Consider the following 19,699-nt stretch of genomic DNA (forward strand, 5'->3'; position numbering starts at 1 on the left):
AGGGCCTCATTACACGGTAGGCGGTGAGCCATGGCGCTATTAGCGCCATGGCTCATGCCGGTAAAATACCGGCACCGCCTTGGCGGAAAGGGGATTTACCGCCCCATCCCAAGGTTGGAGGGGCGGTAAATCCCCCTTCCGCCATTGCCCTTCCCCATTCCCATTTCAGCCCCATAGGGCTCAATGGGAATGGGGAAGGCGCTAATTACGGCACCGCAATTTAGCGGTGCCGTAATTAGCTCCGAGGTCCCTTAGCGGGTTGGTATTTAACGCCTGCAAAAAGCAGGCGTTAAAGTACCAACCCGCTAAGGGACCTCGTAGTAAGGCGGCAGGGATTTACCGGTACCGGTATTTTACCGGTACCTGTAAATCCCTACCGCCTACCGTGTAATGAGGCCCATAGTCATAGAAAACTACATGAAGAGTTTGAGAACCAAAAGAAGCACCCAAGTAGATAATTATGAACTAAATGATTATCTGGACAGCACAGCACATTTGGGGAACAACATATGGTACCAACACTTGAAAGTAGTTGGAAGAAAGATGTCAGATGATGAATGCTTTGTATGTGGTCCTTTTTGCATTTCCTGGGGTTGAGAGCAGCTCGCCGGGCAGCCCAGCTGCAGGATTGGAATCCTGCCTGGTCCATCAGGGCCACAAGTAAGAATCTGCCGGATTGTGTGTGTTTAATCTTGTTTCGCGCTCCGAGTGCGTGGTTGTGTTTTTCTCCCTCCTCCCTCCCCTTGCAGCCTCTTCCTGGTGCCCTCCTCCAGCCCGCCTCCCTGCCCGCCCCCCCTCTCTGATTGGCTCCAGTCGGTGTCCCTCTGGACTACCCAACGGCTGCTATCCCCGCTCGCCTCTTTTCGCATTCCTGGGGTTGAGAGCAGCTCACCGGGCAGCCCAGCTGCAGGATTGGAATCCTGCCGGTCCATCAGGGCCACAAGTAAGAATCTGGCGGATTGTGTGTGTTTAATCTTGTTTCGCGCTCCGAGTGCGTGGTTGTGTTTTTCTCCCTCCCCCCTCCCCTTGCAGCCTCTTCCTGGTGCCCTCCTCCAGCCCGCCTCCCTGCCCGCTCCCCCTCTCTGATTGGCTCCAGTCGGTGTCCCTCTGGACTACCCAACGGCTGCTCTCCCTGCTCGCCTCTTTTTGCATTCCTGGGGTTGAGAGCAGCTCACCGGGCAGCCCAGCTGCAGGATTGGAATCCTGCCGGTCCATCAGGGCCACAAGTAAGAATCTGCCGGATTGTGTGTGTTTAATCTTGTTTCGCGCTCCGAGCGCGTGGTGGTGTTTTTCTCCCTCCCCCCTCTCCTTGCAGCCTCTACCTGGTGCCCGCCTCCCTGCCCGCCCACCCCCCTCTTATCTACTGACCCTCCTGGGCAGCCCCCTGCCCGGCAGCCCCCACGGCTAAGGGCCCCTCAGGCAAAGGGCGGCTCTTACAGCTGCGGCTCCCACTGTGTCTGCAGGTGTCTGCAGGGGACGCAAGGCGCAAGTTCAGTTTGCTATCTCCACCTTCTCCCGGCCCACCCCACCTACACCTGGTCACTGCATTCGCATGGTGTCTTCACCTCACTGTGTTCCACAGTTGTTGTAAACTAGGGTTTTTTCTCCCCTCGCAGGATTCTCAAACTCAGGTGGCCTCTCCACTGTGTGCCTAATACGCATTTACTGTTGTTGTTCTGAAATGTGGTAAACTTGTGCTTGCCGCTCACTTCCTGTCTGCGTGCTCTCGTATCGTCTGTCTTCCCCCACACTCCCTCCTACTTCATGGTGCTCTCTATCTCGCCTATCTTCTCTAACTGCTTCTCTATTGACTATCCTGCTCTCCTCACTAAATCTGGTAGGAAAAAGTTTAAAAAGGACATCCTGGTCTCCAACCCAGGCCTCCCTATCGCTGACACCTACACTAGTGCCTGCTCTAAGGAAACTCTCACTGACATCCTCTTTTTCGAGCCTTCGCCTGAACTATGGACCCTTCATATGGTCTCTGTGCTCTCTCCTTTTTCCTCTTCTCCCATCAATGGTGGCACCAGTTGGGATGTCCTCTTGGCCCCCTTCCACTCCTCTAAGGCCATCAATAATGTCTATGCTAATGGGACCGTCTTGGTCCAAGGCCCTCAGGCCAACCTTCACCTCTTTGATAGACGCTTCCCACGTCTCATCAACTTCCTTTCCTCTCCTGCTGTCCCCCCTCCTCTGTCCTCGGGTACCTTGCCTCTACCCTCCCTCCCTGCCCCCTCTCGTGCTCCTTCTTCACCTCCTTCTTCTACACCTCTGCAGGGTGTACCTCTGATCTGTACCCCTTCCCCGAAGTCCTTCAAGGATGGCAACCTTCTCCACATTGCCACTCTTAACTCTCTCTCTGCCATCAAGCATTCCTCTGATATCTGTCGCCTTCTTGAGGAACTGGACCTTGACGTCCTCGGTCTCACTGAGACATGGTTCACAGCCAGCTCTGTCACCAGATTTAACACACTCCTACCTGACGGTTACAAGATCCTCTCCATGCCCAGGCCCAACCGTGCAGGTGAGGGTGTTGCCCTTATCTTCCCTGAGTGTATTCCTGCCACTGTCACTCCTATGCAGACCTACTCCTCTTTTGAATGTCTTGTCTGCTGACTCTCTCTCTCTCCTAGCCATTCCCTTACCGTGGCTACTATCTATCGGCCACCTGGTCAAATTTCCTCCTTCCTCTCTGAGTGGGTTGACCTCTCCTCCTCACTCCTGTCCTCAACCACTCAACTCCTCTTTCTTGGTGACTTCAACATCCACCTGGATGACTCCTGTCCCCCCACTGGACTCTTTCGTGACCTCTGCGACTCTCTCTCACTCTCTATTCTCCCTCTGGGCCTACTCATTCTGCAGGGCACACTCTTGATGCTCTCATCTCTTCTGACTTTCCCCTCTCCGTCCCTCTCTCCACTCCTCTCTCCTGGAGTGATCACTTTCTCCTATCCTCCCACCTCACCCTCCCTACCCCACAGGCAAAGCCGCCCTCATCATTGCCACCCACCTTCTCGGTCATCCGACCCATGAAGCGTGTGTCAGTTGAGGCTTTCGCTGCCACCTTCTCGCCTCCCCTCCCCCTTCGGCTTACTCCCACCCTGACACAGCCCTCTCCATGCTCCACTCTGCTATATCTGATACTCTTGATATCCTTGCCCCTGTCATGAGAATCCGCCTGAAGCCCAAAGCCAAATGTAACTCCTGGTATGACTCGGATCTCGTCACCCTAAAACGCAAGTGCAGGGTGGCAGAGAGGAAATGGCGTGCTTCATGTTCATCCTCTGACAAACTGGCCTGCCGCCTGCTCCAAAGGCAATACCGTCTCTCCGTTCTCACCAAGAAGAGAGCCCTTATCCAAGCCTGCATCTCTGCGGCATCTAAAAACTCGGCTGAACTCTTTAAAATCTGCAAGGAGCTTGCCAACCCTGCTGCAGTCTCTACCTCTCCTGTCCCCTCCCAGGCCCTCTGCACTGCACTGGCCTCTCACTTCATCTCTACAACTCAGGACATCCTGTTCTCACTCTCATCCTATCACCTCCCTCCCTCTCTTCCCGGCTCTTCCTCTGGCCCTTCTGCAGCCACCCCTCTTCCCTCCTTCTCTGCCTTTCCCCTTTTTTCTGCTGACGATGTTTCCAGACAAGTCCGATCTATGAAAGTCTTGTCTAAACAGGTTCACCCCTGTTCCTCCAAAACTATCAAGGACCACATCGACTCCCTGGCTCCTGCCCTGGCTGACTTTTGCAACCACTCCTTCACCTCTGGAATCTTCCCATCCCCCCTCAAGCACTCCCTTGTGCACCCTCTTCTTAAGAAACCCTCCTCCGACCCCTCCTGCCCGGCTAACTATCGCCCAATCTCCATCACTCCCTTCCTGGGCAAGCTCCTGGAGAAACTGGCCATCTCCCAGCTTAACCTCCATGCTGAAACTGTTGGTAGTCTTCATGACCATCAATCTGGCTTCAGAGCGGCCAGAAGCACGGAAACTGCTCTCCTGAACATCCGTGAGGACCTGCTCTTGAACCTCGACTCCAACACTCCGTGTGTTCTCATTCTGCTCGATCTCTCTTCTGCCTTTGACACTGTCAACCATGCCATCCTGCTCAACCGTCTCTGTGATAACCTGAGTATCACTGGTCAGGCTCTGGCGTGGCTGACCTCTTTCCTTTCCAATCGACCCTCCCAGGTCCAACTTGGGTCCTTTCTCTCTGACATCTTTTTCTCCACCTGTGGTGTTCCCCAGGGATCTAATCTCTCTCCCTGGCTGCTCAACCAGTATCTGGCACTCCTTGCCCACCGCATCGCCGCTCTCTGCCCCAACTTTCAGTGCTATGCAGACGATACCCAGCTCATTTTCAGGCTACCCTCGGCCTCCTCCTCTCCTTCCCTCATCTCTGACTGTCTGTGTGCTATCCAGGAATGGTGTGCCGCCAATGACCTCTGCCTTAATGCCAGTAAGACTGAGATTCTACTCATCAGCACACCCACTCCCTCCTTCCCTGCAGCTCTCTGGCCAGCCTCTCTTGGCCCTCTTCCTCCACCTACCTGCAAGGCAAAAAACCTCGGGGTCATCTTCGACTCCACACTCTCCTTTTCTCCTCATATATCTGACATCTCTAAGAAGTCACACTACCAGCTGCACCTCCTCAGAGGTATTCTTCCCTTCCTCTCCTTCCCCCAGAAGCTCACTGTCTCCCGAGCCCTGGTTCTCTCGAAGCTGGACTACTGTAACAGCCTCTATCTTAATCTGCCTGCCTCCACTCTCCGCCCTCTGCAACTCATCCAGAACAGAACTGCGAGACTTGTCCTTGGCCTCAAGCCCAGGGAACGTATCTCTCCAGGACTGAAATCTCTACACTGGCTCCCAGTGGCTGCGAGGATTAAGTTCAAAACCCTCTGCATTGTCCACAAGGCCTTCTGGGGCTTGGGGCCTAAATACCTTCAACTCTCTCTTCCTAAATATCTTCCTTCCCGAGCCCTTCGCTCATCCGTCTCCAACTCCCTCAGGGTCAGCCGCTTCTCGAACAACGAGCTGGGGGTAGATCTCTCTCCGCGGCAGGGGTCTCCCTCTGGAACAGCCTTCCTGCCTCCCTGAAACTTGAGGAGAACCATCTCCGGTTCCGGAAGCACCTCAAAACCTTCCTCTTTGCTCCTGCTTTCTCTCTCCCTCTCCCCTGCTAAATTCTTCACTTAAACTGCACTGAATCTGCAACTGGGCCACTCTCACCGACCTCGGTCCTGGGCCCAGCCACTCTCCACTTGCACTGCCTCCCTGGCAACCCCTGCACTGCGGGACTGTCTCTGTATCCCTACAGCCCCCCCCCCCTTCCCAGCACTTGTCTGCACTTACCTTGCACTTGCCACCAGCTGGCCCTATTTATTTATTTTTATTCTACTTACTTTGTACTGCACTTCCCCCCTCCCCTTCCCCTTGCACTTTTTCCCTTCCCCATACCCCTGCACTTGCGCGGTCTGAATGACACCTGGCCTAGTAGGATCGTTGTCTGTCTTCCCCTTGTTCCCCCCTCCCTGCCTCGTCGCGCCTAGAAACACTTGTGTATAGGCGTGTTACAAATGCCATATCATATCATATCATATATCATATCATATCATGTGCCATACAGCATGGGGAAGTCAACGATCTTCATAGATATTGAAATAGATGTCCTAACTGCACACTGCATAGTGCACCTGGCTTTCTGTAGTAGAAGAGGCCAATTCATGGGTCGAACAGCCTCTCTTAAATGGGCAACTGAATGGACAGATCCAGATGAAGATGACTATGTTCAAGATATAAAGACAAGAAACAATGCCAAGACAAAGAATATTATGATCAGATACGAGAAACCTGGAGTAAAAGGAACTGGAATAAGAAGAGAATTAAATAAAAAGCTGAAAGTTCCAGGACAATCTACAGAAGACATCCATAGATGGAAAAACAGAGGCCAGATGCAGATTTGGGGGACTGTTCTATCACCAGATGGCTGGGAAGGAGTAGTGATCTGCAGAGACTGGGTAATAATGGGTCACTACCAACCAATAATCGAGAATGCACAAATGTTGTGTAAACCATTATGGCCAAAACTTGCTAAACTACTGACATGGGTCAAAGACAGAGGAGGACCCCTGCAGATAATACCAATGGAAAGTTCTAAATTATGCTTCAGGAACAATGGTACAAGAAAAATGGGGGCGAATCAGAACTGTGGACGAATCTCTGATGCACCAGGAATGAATATCAGAACAGCAGTCATCATGGATCATTACTGAGCTTGTGGATCCAAGGCCTACATCAGACTGCCTGAAGACTGGGGAGGAATATGCACATTGGTGAATGTCCATGTTCCTGCGTTGGTGATTCCTAAAAGTGACCTCATCATTGATAGTTCGCCCGATCTAAGGAAGAAGAGATCTGTGGAGCTGATAAATTGATTAAAGCGAGAGAACTACTTTTCAGCCAAATCAACAGAAGCTTTTGATGCTATCCCGTATGAACATAGACTGTTCAGCCAGACTTCTTCAGTGTTCACGTTGATCTTCATGCCAAGGATCCAGGTTGGAGCAAATATCAAGTGGCTTCAGAGCACTAGATGGGAATTGCTGCAGACGATTAATACTATCATAAAGGGATTCAATGCATTCAGAGAAGAACTGAGAGCTATAAGATTGATGACCCTCCAGAACAGATAGGTCCTGGACATTATTACAGCAATGGATGGAGGTGTTTGTGCCAAAATAGGAGAATCATGTTGCACATTTATACCTTCTCATGGTGATGAAAATGGAACCTTGACAAAGGCCATAGACATGCTGACGAAACTCCATGGCCAGATGATATAAGAGGTCAAAGGCATTGCTGATGACAGCTGGTTTGGATCACTCTTCTCGTGGGTTCCACAATAGATGGCAGATATGTTCAAATTTCTTGGAGCTTTGTTATTATTAGTGATGCTTGGATTCTGTGTGATCAAGATAATAATCTCACATTGCAAGAAAACAGCAAAGAACGCAATAGGGATGAAGATTATGATTGATGTTGAACCAGGATGGAAGCCTAAAGATCTGACTGATGCAGAAATCAGAGACTTTGTGAAGGCCAGTACCCATGCACCTGAGGGAACAGAGTTCCTGTATCCAAAGAACCATAAGAAATATGTGGGAAGATGGATCTATTGCAGTCCAAGTGGACAGTGCATGCTCATGACATGGAACAAGGATCAGCATGTGAAAACAGCTGGATGCTTGAAGGGAGTCATAAAAATATGGATCCCTAATAAGCATTTCTTCAGACCAGGATGTCTAGATGTAGAAAATGATGTGAGAGTGGTTGATAAACCGGCCAGAGGGGGAAGTGTAGGGGAGGGGCCAAGTACCCCCACTCCAACTGCCCCGCCTACATTACCTGAAAGGTATGACCCAAAGTATGTGACGTATACAACAGATAAACCATCAAATAGAAGAGCGTGGACTCTGTGCAGTACCCATAAGAATATATATACCTAAGAGAACATGGGAGGTAAAGTACCCATTGAGGAAACCATACATGCATACAAGACAATATGATGGTCATCTGAACGAGATTCCTGAAGAAGCAGTGAAACTAAATGGCAAAGATGAATGGTGACATCATACAAAGCTCAATCGACACCCATATAGATAGATAACCAGACCACAGAGGCAGACGATTTATAAAGCGCAAAGAAGTACCAAGGATAAGTGACATCTTGGGATCAAGATGAAGAAACTTATTCCACAAACCTGATGAAGATATTTAGTTAGTTTATATGTGTACAGATGCAATGAAACACAAGCAGCAAAGCAATCATGAAGCTAGCCACATGCTTTTAAATAGTTAGACCACGGCAAGCATCAAATATATATACATATATACCGCTATAGAAACATATGGACAAGTAAAGGATGGATGTTTCCACTACGCATAATAAGCAGTACTGAACAAACAAGAAGGTCTCATTTTAGTGTTGCAGTTAGGAAAAGCAATTGAATAAACAGAATGGAAGTTCAGCAAAGGAGTTGACTGAGCCAAGAAAGCCAAGGTCTTATCAAACCGGAATTGGCTGACATAACATACAATTAATGTAAAAGAACAGAAAATCCTGTTCAGGAAGATCAAGCAAAAACAAAAGACGTCAGAGGACTTTTGGAGAATAAAATCAAATACACAAAAAGGCTCAATGCATGGTGTCCAGTCACATGATAGAAGGAAGTTGGACGAGTGAGATGATCACACCTATGCACGGAGGCCGGCTGGTGCCCATACTCCTTAAAAATTCTCAGAGAACAGTACAAACTCAAGGCCAACTTCAAAGCAGTAATTGACACTGGACCATCGAGGTGGTTATGGATGATATGCTAATTGGTAGGGAAGTTGGTTCTAATAGGAGCTCACCCGCACCTGGTTGTTCAGTCTGCGTGCTGCTAAAATAGGTGGAAAAGTATTGACGGTTTAGAAGCCAACCAATTGTAGGTGACCACATAGTTGGGGGTCCTATAGTTTGAGTAGCCAATGGGTCGTCATACATTTAGTGACGTTCATAGTGGCCAGTTTAAGGGGAGGGCTTAGTTGCCTCATCTGATGTTAACTATCCAATTATTTCTCTCTGTTAGTCTACACAGATAGGGAAACCTATGCTTAGTTATTCACTTCGAACCAATCCCACCTCCCCTTAGATTTTTGTAGTTTGCCATGTAGGATGAAGTTGGTAATGAGGCAGGTCAAAACATCGTCGATGACCAGTTTTGGGTACAAAAGCCCAGCTTTCTTATGAAGTAAGTAGAGTCACAGTATCGAGCGATTGCTGATGTTGTACTCCCTGTTTTAGATACTTGACATTAAAACAGACAAACTTTGCCAAACTATTTGTGTCTTCTTGATTATTGATGTATGAATGCAATCTGCATCCCCATCTCCAGGGAATTGCTACTCATCTTAAAGGGCTGAACGGAGCCTCCAGTTCAACATGGTAGCACAATTACAATACAGTCAATGGTTTGAATACAACACTAATATATATACATACAGTGAGCATAGTTGGAAGGCATTACATAAAAAGAGAGGTTCAACATGATATAGGCATAGTAGTGTCTGCTTACAGTGCAGAAGAGTGGGGATAGTGGGACAATAGCTGACAAGCATTTAATGGTCGTTTTCTTTGAACCAGTTGATGATGTTATGTCTGAAGTTCGAGTATGTTTGGTACGCCCTCAAAAAGGGCGGTAAGATATTCCAGAGCTGTGCAGCTTTGACTGGGAAGCTGCTTCCTCAAGCTTTTGTCAGTTTGAACCGTAGCACGATCAAGCAATTTGTATTAACAGTTCTGGTGGGCCGGTTGGAAGATTTCTGATTAATTCTCTGTGAGATAGCAGGGTGCAGTGTTGCGTTAGTGAGGCAGTTTTGGGCAGGATGTTGTCGCTGGTAGAGAGCCAATTATTCTGTGTCCTTACCTCAGAGATGTGCTCTTTCCTGGCTATGCCCAGTGCTGCTCCAAGAGCATTATTCTGTAGAGACTGAATTTTTCTGACAATATACTTATTGGCACCTAGGTATAGCGCATTACAATAGTCCAACTTGAACAAGATTAGAGCTCTGGATAGAATAGTACAACTGTTTTTAGATAGAAATGGTTTGCCAGCTCTAATCAGCTTACATGTATAAACCGAGGCAGAGGCCATGGAATTAACCTGTTTGGCAAAGGTAAGAGTAGAGTCCAGGTAGAAGCCTAAGGTTTTCACATCTTTGGCGACCTTAATGATGTTCCCATCAATATTAAAAGAGGTATATTTGTGACCAGGTTTATTGAGATTGGGCGTAGTTCCCAGAATGATGATTTCAGTTTTCTCATCATTCAGGCATAGACCAGTGACCGCCAGCCATGCCTGGATGATGAGGTAAATTGTATTTACCAGGGCCAAATCCTTATCATAATCCCCAGTAAGTGGTACGAGAATCTGGGTATCATCTGCATAGTTAGTGTAGGTGATAGCAAGATGCTCCAGATCATCAAAAAGGTACTTGGTGAATATATTATACATTGTTGGCGAGACACATGAGTCCTGAGGCACTCCACAAGTGATGAAAATTGGGTCTGCTGCTGCTGATGGCGAGAAGACTCTCCTAGTCCTGTTGCTTAGAAAGGATTGGATCCAGACTATGGCCTTCTGAGAGACGTGTGCTTCTGAGTCAAGGTGATTACATAGGACCTTGTGGTCCACCAAATCGAATGCTGCCGAGAGATCAAGCAGGAGTAGTAGGGCTGATTTCGCTTTCTCTCAGTTCGTCAATTTGGGCCTTGAGGTCAATCATCTCTGTCTCGGTGCCATGTTGGGGCCTGAATCCTGATTGCCGAGCTCCTGTTAACTGGTTATGCTCCAAGTAGTCCTGTATTTGGAGATAAGCCACCCTATCTAAAATGTTTAGTAGTAGTTATTAATGGCCTATAGTTGGTGTGTATAGTAGGATCTAGTGAGTGTGTTTTGGGGAGCGGCAGTACCCAGGACTCCTTTAGATTACTTGGGATGGTGCCGGTAGAGAATGAAGCATTGATTAGCATTGATCAGCTTTGAGATGAAGGGTGCCAGGTCTCTAGCCAGGTCTCTAGCTGCATCTTTAATGATTTGGGCTAGGCATTTGTCTCCCTGACCTTGAGAATTGAGATTTTGGCAAAGCTAAAGCGTTGTGCTGGTTTAAGTGGAAGCAATGTAGTGCTAGCCTGTGGGGTCATATTGTGTATGCTTAGTTCTTTATTGGCAATTTTATCCTGAAGAGTGCTGATTTTTTTTAGCGAGGGCCTTCTGTATGTCGAACACCAGGTTTTGTCCTTTACACAATTGTCAGGCACCGGGATCGGGGCTACACGTTCTTTTAGGATAACAAAGAGTTCCTTTGGGCTTGAGTTAGCTTGCAGGATCCTATTGTTGTACATTCCCTGCTTAGTGCAAAGTATTTCATTCTTGTACATGGTTGAAATATTGATACGTTTGGCTCTGTTTATATCAGACGGTGTCTGCCTCCAAGTCACTTCACATTTTATAATAAGATGAAGAAACTTATGCCACAAACCTGATGAAGGTATTTAGTTAGTTTAAATGTGTACAGATGCAATGAAACGCAAGCAGCAAAGCAATCATGAAGCTAGCCACATGCTTTTAAATAGTTAGACCGCGGCAAGCATAAAATATATATCCATATATACCTCTATAGGCACAGGTTTATAGTCATAATGTCGACAAAAAAATGTCGACAGACAAAAATGTCGAAAAAATAATGTCGAAAATAATAATGTCGACATTCTATACTTTTAATGTAAAAAGTCATAATGTCGAAAAAAAAATGTCGACTTTTTTTTTCGACAATATGACTATAAACCCTTAACACTATCAACACCTCACCCAACACCCTCCTGCAACCCCCCCACACCCCACACCACCACCCTCCCACCCCTCATATGCAACACATTCTAATTATTTATATATTTATTTATTTATTTTTTCAATAAATAAATAACCAACAAAAAGTATCATTTACTATGGGGGGGGTCCCCCCCCCAACCCCCCCTCACCCAACACCCCCCTGCCACCCCACCACACCCCCTAACCACCCTCTCACCCCTCATACTCAACACAATCTAATTATTTATTTATTTATTTATTTATTTTTTCAATAAATAAATAACCAAAAAGAGTCTAATTTACTATGGGGGGGGGTCCCCCCCCCAACCCCCCCTCACCCAACACCCCCCTGACACCCCCCCCACACCCCCCCCAACCACCCTCTCACCCTCATTCCCAACACATAGTAATTATATATTTATTTATTTATTTATTATTCAATAAATAAATAAACAAATAAATAAAAAGAATATCATTTACTATGGGGATGTCCCCCCCAACCCCTCTCACCCAATACCCCCTGCCACCCCCCACCCCTCATACTCAACACATACAACACAACAATAAATATATATTTATTTATTTATACAACATTTCGAAAAAATATCGACATTAATGTAAAATGTCGACATTTTTGTATGTCGACATTATTGATTTTCGACATTAATTTGTCGACATTTTGACTGTCGACATTATTGATGTCGACATTATGACTGCACACCATAGGCACACATGGACAAGTAAAGGATGGATGTTTCCACTACGCATATAAGCAGTACTGAACAAAAAAGAAGGCCTCATTTTAGTGTTGCAGTTAAGAAAAGCAATTGAATTAGACTGAATGGAAGTTCAGATAAGGAGCTGACTGAGCCAACAAGGCCAAGGTCTTATCAAACTGGAATTGGCTGACATTGCATACAATTAACGTGAAAGAACAGAAGATCCTGTTCATGAAGGTCAAGCAAAAACAAAAGACGTCAGAGGACTATTGGAGAATAAAATCAAATACACAAAAAGGCTCAATTAATGGTGTTCAGTCACATGATAGAAGGAAGTTGGACGAGTGAGATGATCACACCCACGCACGGAGGCCGGCTGGTGCACATACTCCTTAAAAATTCTCAGAGAACAGTACAAACTCAAGGCCAACTACAAAGCACTAATTGACACTGGGCCATTGAGGTGGTGATGGACGATATGCTAATTGGTAGGGAAGTTGGTGCTAAGAGGAGCTCACCAGCACATGGTTGTTCAGTCTGCGTGCTGCTAACATAGGTGGAAAAGTACTGACGGATTTAGAAGCCAACCAATTGTAGGGGACCACATAGTTGCGAGTCCTATAGTTTGAGTAGCCAATGGGACGTCGTACATTTAGTGATTTTCATAGTGGCCAGTTTAAGGGGAGGGCTTATTTGCCTCACCTGATGTTAACTATCCAATTATTTCTCTCTGTTACTCTACACAGATAGGGAAACCTATGCTTAGTTATTCACTTAGAACCAATCCCACCTACCGTTAGATTTTTGTAGTTTGCCATGTAGGATGACGTTGGTAATGAGGCAGGTGAAAATGTCGTCGATGACCAGTTTTGGGTACAAAAGCGTAGCTTTCTTTTGAAGTAAGTAGAGTCAGAGTATCAAGCGATTGCTGATGTTCGTTGTACTCCCTGTTTTAGATACTTGACATTAAAACAGACAAACTTTGCCAAGCTATTTGTGTCGTCTTGATTATTGATGTATGAATGCAATCTGCATCCCCATCCCCAAGGTATTTCTACTCATCTTAAAGGGCAGGACGAAGCCTGCAGTTCAACATGGTAGCACAATTATAATACAGTAAATGGTTTGAATACAACACTAAGATATATACATACAGTGAGCATAGTCGGAAGACATTACATAAAAAGAGAGGTTCAACATGATATAGGCATAGTAGTGTATATTTAGAGTGCAGTAGAGTGAGGATAGTGGGACAATAGCTGACAAGCATTTAATGGTTGTTTTCTTTGAACCAGTTGATGATGTTATGTCTGAAGTTCGAGTATGTTTGGTCCGCCCTCAGAAAGGGGGGTAAGATATTCCAGAGCTGTGCAGCTTTGACTGGGAAGCTGCTTCCTCAAGATTTTGTCAGTTTGAACCTTAGCACGATCAAGCAATTTGTATTAGCAGTTCTGGTGGGCCGGTTGGAAGATTTCTGATTAATTCTCTGTGAGATAGCAGGGTGCAGTGTTGCTTTAGTGAGGCAGTTTTGGGCAGGATGTTGTCGCTGGTAGAGAGCCAATTATTCTTTGTCCTTTCCTCAGAGATGTGCTCTTTCCTGGCTATGCCCAGTGCTGCTCCAAGAGCATTATTCTGTAGAGACTGAATTTTTCGGACAATATACTTATTGGCGCCTAGGTATAGCGCATTATAATAGCCCAACTCGGACAAGATTACAGCTCTGGATAGAGTAGTACAGCTCTTTTTAGATATAAATGGTTTGCCAGCTCTAATCAGCTTACATGTATAAGCCGAGGCAGAGGCCATGGAATTAACCTGTTTGGCAAAGGTAAGGGTAGAGTCCAGGTAGAAGCCTAAGGTTTTCACATCTTTGGCGACCTTAATGATGTTGCCATCAATATTAAAAGAGGTATATTTGTGACAAAGTTTATTGAGATTGGGCGTAGTTCCCAGAATGATGAGTTTAGTGTTGTCATCATTCAGGCATAGACCAGTGACCGCCAGCCATGCCTGGATAATGAGGTAAATTGTATTTACCAGGGCCAAATCCTTATCATAATCCCCAGTAAGTGGTACGAGAATCTGGGTATCATCTGCATAGTTAGTGTAGGTGATAGCAAGATGCTCCAGATCATCAAAAAGGGACTTGGTGAATATATTATACATTGTTGGCGAGACACATGAGCCCTGAGGCACTTCACAAGTGATGGAAACTGGGTTTGCTTCTGCTGATGGCGAGAAGACTCTCATAGTCCTGTTGCTTAGAAAGGATTGGATCCAGATTATGGCCTTCTGAGAGAAGTGTGCTTCTGAGTCAAGGTGATTACATAGGACCTTGTGGTCCACCAAATCGAATGCTGCCGAGAGATCAAGCAGGAGTAGTAGGGCTGATTTCGCTTTGTCTCTCAGCTCGACAATTTGGGCCTTGAGGTCAATCAGCTCTGTCTCGGTGCCATGTTGGGGCCTGAATCCTGATTGCCGAGCTCCTGTTAACTGGTTATGCTCCAAGTAGTCCTGTATTTGGAGATAAGCCACCCTATCTAAAATGTTTAGTAGTAGTTGTTAATGGCCTATTGTTGGTGTGTATAGTAGGATCTAGTGATTGTGTTTTGGGGAGCGGCAGTACCCAGGACTCCTTTAGATTACTTGGGATGGTGCCAATAGATAATGAAGCATTGATTAGCATTGATTAGCTTTGAGATGAAGGGTGCCAGGTCTCTAGCCAGGTCTCTAGCCGCATCTTTAATGATTTGGGCTAGGCATTTGTCTCCCTGACCTCGAGAATTGAGATTTTGGCAAAGCTAAAGCGTCGTGCTGGTTTAAGTGGAAGCGATGTAGTGCTACCCTGTGTGGTCATATTGGGTATGTTTAGTTTTTTATTGGCAATTTTATCCTGGAGAGTGCTGATTTTTTTTAGCGAGGGCCTTCTGTATGTCGGAACACCAGGTTTTGACCTTTACACAATTGTCAGGCACCGGGATCGGGGCTACAAGTTCTTTTAGGATAACAAAGAGTTCCTTTGGGCTTGAGTTAGCTTGCAGGATCTTATTGTTGTACATTCCCTGCTTAGTGCAAAGTATTTCATTCTTGTACATGGTTGAAATATTGATATGTTTGGCTCTGTTTATATCATATGGTGTCTGCCTCCAAGTCACTTCACATTTTATAATAAGATGAAGAAATTTATGCCACAAACCTGATGAAGGTATTTAGTTAGTTTATATGTGTACAGATGCAATGAAACGCAAGCAGCAAAGCAATCATGAAGCTAGCCACATGCTTTTAAATAGTTAGACCGCGGCAAGCATAAAATATGTATCCATATATACCTCTATAGACCCACATGGACAAGTAAAGGATGGATGTTTCCACTAGGCATATAAGCAGTACTGAACAAAAAAGAAGGCCTCATTTTAGTGTTGCAGTTAAGGAAAGCAGTTGAATTAGACAGAATGGAAGTTCAGATAAGAAGCTGACTGAGCCAAGAAAGCCAAGGTCTTATCAAACTGGAATTGGCTGACATTGCTTACAATTAACGTGAAAGAACAGAAGATCCTATTCAGGAAGGTCAAGCAAAAACAAAAGACATCAGAGGACTATTGGAGAATAAAATCAAATACACGAAAAGCCTCAATTCATGTGTCCAGTCACATGATAGAAAGAAGTTGGACGAGTGAGATGATCACACCTACGCCGGAGGCTGGCTGGTGCCCATACTCCTTAAAAATTCTCCGAGAACAGTACAAACTCAAGGCCAACTTTAAAGCACTATTTGACACTGGGCCATTGAGGTGGTGTTGGATGATATGCTAATTGGTAGGGAAGTTGGTGCTAAGAGGAGCTCACCCGCACATGGTTGTTCAGTCTGCGTGCTGCTAACATAGGTGGAAAAGTACTGACAGGTTTATAAGCCAACCAATTGTAGGGGACCACGTAGTTAGGGGTCCTATAGTTTCAGTAGCCAATGGGACGTCGTACATTTAGTGATTTTCATAGTGGCCAGTTTAAGGGGAGGGCTTAGTTGCCTCACCTGATGTTAACTATCCAATTATTTCTCTCTGTTACTCTACACAGATAGGGAAACCTATGCTTAGTTATTCACTTAGAACCAATCCCACCTACCGTTAGATTTCTGTAGTTTGCCACGTAGGATGACGTTGGTAATGAGGCAGGTCAAAACGTCGTCGATGACCAGTTTTGGGTACAAAAGCGTAGCTTTCTTATGAAGTAAGTAGAGTCAGAGTATCAAGTGATTGCTGATGTTCGTTGTACTCCCTGTTTTAGATACTTGACATTAAAACAGACAAACTTTGCCAAGCTATTTGTGTCGTCTTGATTATTGATGTATGAATGCAATCTGTATCCCCATCTCCAGGGTATTGCTACTCATTTTAAAGGGCTGGACGGAGCCTCCAGTTCAACATGGTAGCACAATTATAATACGGTCAATGGTTTGAACTAAGATATATACATACAGTGAGAACAGTCAGAAGACATTACATAAAAAGAGAGGTTCAACATGATATAGGCATAGTAGTGTCTATTTACAGTGCAGAAGAGTGGGGATAGTGGGACAATAGCTGACAAGCTTTTAATGGTTGTTTTCTTTGAACCATTTGATGATGTTATATCTGAAGTTCGAGTATGTTTGGTACGCCCTCAGAAAGGGGGGTAAGATATTCCAGAGCTGTGCAGCTTTGACTCGGAAGCTGCTTCCTCAAGCTTTTGTCAGTTTGAACCTTAGCACGATCAAGCAATTTGGATTAGCAGTTCTGGTGGGCCGGTTGGAAGATTTCGAGTTTATTCTCTGTGTGAGATAGCAGGGTGCAGCGTTGTGTCAGTGAGCTAGTTTTGGGAAGGATTTTGTTGCTGGTAGAGAGCCAATTATTCTGTGTCCTTACCTCACAGATGTGCTCTTTCCTGGCTATGCCCAGTGGTCCTCTAAGAGCATTATTCTGTAGAGTCTGTATTTTTCTGATGATATACTTATTGGCGCCTAGGTATAGTGCATTACAATAGTCCAATTTGGACAAGATTAGAGCTCTGGATAGAGTAGTACAGCTGTTTTCAGATAGAAATGGTTTGCCAGCTCTAATCAGTTTACATGTATAAGCCGAGGCAGAGGCCATGGAATTAGCCTGTTTGGCAAAGGTAAGGGTAGGGTCCAGGTAGAAGCCTAAGGTTTTCACATCTTTGGCGACCTTGATGATGTTGCCATCAATATTAAAAGAGGTATATTTGTGAACAAGTTTATTGAGATTGGGCGTAGTTCCCAGAATGATGAGTTCAGTTTTGTCATCATTGTCATCCATGCCATGAATTATGAGGTAAATTTTATTTAACAAGGCCAAATCCTTATCATAATCCCCAGTAAGTGGTATTTGAATCTGGGTATCATCTGCATAGTTAGTGTAGGTGATACCAAGATGATCCAGATCATCAAAAAGGGACTTGGTGAATATATTATACATTGTTGGCGAGACACATGAGCCCTGAGGTACTCCACAAGTGATGGAAGTTGGGTCTGCTGCTGCTGATGACGAGAAGACTCTCATAGTCATGATTTCCGAGCTCCTGTTAACTGGTTATGCTCCAAGTAGTCCTGTATTTGGAGATAAGCCACCCTATCTAAAATGTTTAGTAGTAGTTGTTATAGGCCTATAGTTGGTGGGTATAGTAGGATCTAATGATTGTGTTTTTAGGAGCGGTAGTACCCATGACTCCTTTAGATTACTTGGGATTGTGCCGGTAGAGAATGAAGCATTGATTAGCATTGATTAGCTTTGAGATGAAGGGTGCCAGGTCTCTAGCCAGGTCTCTAGCCGCATCTTTATTGATTTGGGCTAGCCATTTGTCTCCCTGACAATTAGACAGCTTGAGAGAGAGGATGATTTTTTCGACCTCGAGAATTGAGATTTTGGCAAAGCTAAAGCAGTGTGCTGGTTTAAGTGGAAGCGATGTAGTGCTAGCCTGTGTGGTCATATTGGGTATGTTTAGTTTTTTATTGGCAATTTTATCCTGAAGAGTGGTGATTTTTTTAGCGAGGGCCTTCTGTATGTCGGAACATCAAGGTTTGTCCTTTACGCAATTGTCTGGCACCGGGATCGGGGCTTCAAGTTCTTTTAGGATAACAAAGAGTTCCTTTGGGCTTGAGTTAGCTTGCAGGATCCTATTGTTGTACGTTTCCTGCTTAGTGCAAAGTGTTTCATTCTTGTACATGGTTGAAAAATTGATTAAGTTTGGCTCTGTTTACATCAGACGGTGTCTGCCTCCAGGTCACTTCACATTTATTTTTCCTTTCTCAAGGATTTGAGGTGTGGGGTGAACCAAGAGTTCAGATGTGCGCTGGGTTTATTTTTTCTCATTTTTAGAGGGGCAATAGTGTCTAAGGCTTCAGTCATTGTTTTATTATATTCACTTACTATGGTGGTGGGATCAGTAGTATATGGCAGTGAGTTGAGGATTCGTAGTATTAGGAGTAGGAGTTTATCTGCTGTGATGTTCTTTTTATTCCTCGTTAGGGTGGGCAGAGCGATTAGGTTGTTTTTGGTTTAAAGGATTTTAACATCTAATGTAAAAGCTACAAGATAGTGGTCTGTGCATAGCTAAGGGGTTATGGCAGTGATAGAGGCGTTTCAATTGTAGTCTGCCACCCAATCCAGTGTTCTGCCTTTGTCGTGGTTGATAGTGTCACTCTTTGAGTGAGGCCGAGTTCAGTGAGGATATTGGTTATTACTTGTCTTTGGGGTCGTTAAATCCCAGGTTGAGATCCCCGAGCAAGAGTAACTGTGAAGTATTTTTTAGATTGTCGTAGAGAATTGTGGACATGTCCTCCTCGAATACGCTGATGGGGCCTGGAGATCTGTATATGAGATGAATGGTGAACGTTTGGGAGTCAGAGATGGGAAGTTTGGCAGTGAGGGATTCACAGGATTTGACATCCGGAGAGGTGACAATTCTCAAAGCTAGGTTGGATTTGGCTTTGAGAGTTATGCCTCCTCCACGAGTCTCGGTTCTGTCTGCTCTAAGAATGGTATAGTTGTCGTGTACTGTGAGCATGAGGGCCGGTCCTGCTGCTGCATGTACCCATGATTCAGTAATGGCTAGAAAGTCATAGTTTTCTGCCTGAATTAAGTCAGCTACGTCTGTGGTGTGAGCTACTAAGGACCTGGAGTTTATTAAGGCCCCCTTAAGGTTTGGAGTATGATTCCCTGTCAATGGAACAGGTGAAGTACTGTTGACTTCAGTCGGTGTCGGGAAGTAGGGTTTGTTCTGCTTGTATTTTCTGTGGGTAGGGTTGTCAATTTTAGGCGAATAGAGTAGTAGGATTAATATTTTTGGTTAAATTAGTTTGCTATAGAGGCATTTTCTCCTAAGGCCAATATTAGTTATTGAACTGGCAGGTGGTTCGAATAATTTCGACAGTCTAGAGCAGAGTCTAGTGTTTCTGGAAGAAAAGTAACAGGGTATATTAGTTCTAGGTGGACTCTGGGTGAGATTAACGGTAAGTGACAATTGTCGTCAGCCCAGATTACTGGGTACTGATTGGGAACCTGCGTCACCTGCTATGG

Source organism: Ambystoma mexicanum, chromosome 2q, assembly GCF_040938575.1.
Source record: "Ambystoma mexicanum isolate Mex_15411 chromosome 2q, UKY_AmexF1_1, whole genome shotgun sequence".
Lineage (NCBI taxonomy): Eukaryota > Metazoa > Chordata > Amphibia > Caudata > Ambystomatidae > Ambystoma > Ambystoma mexicanum.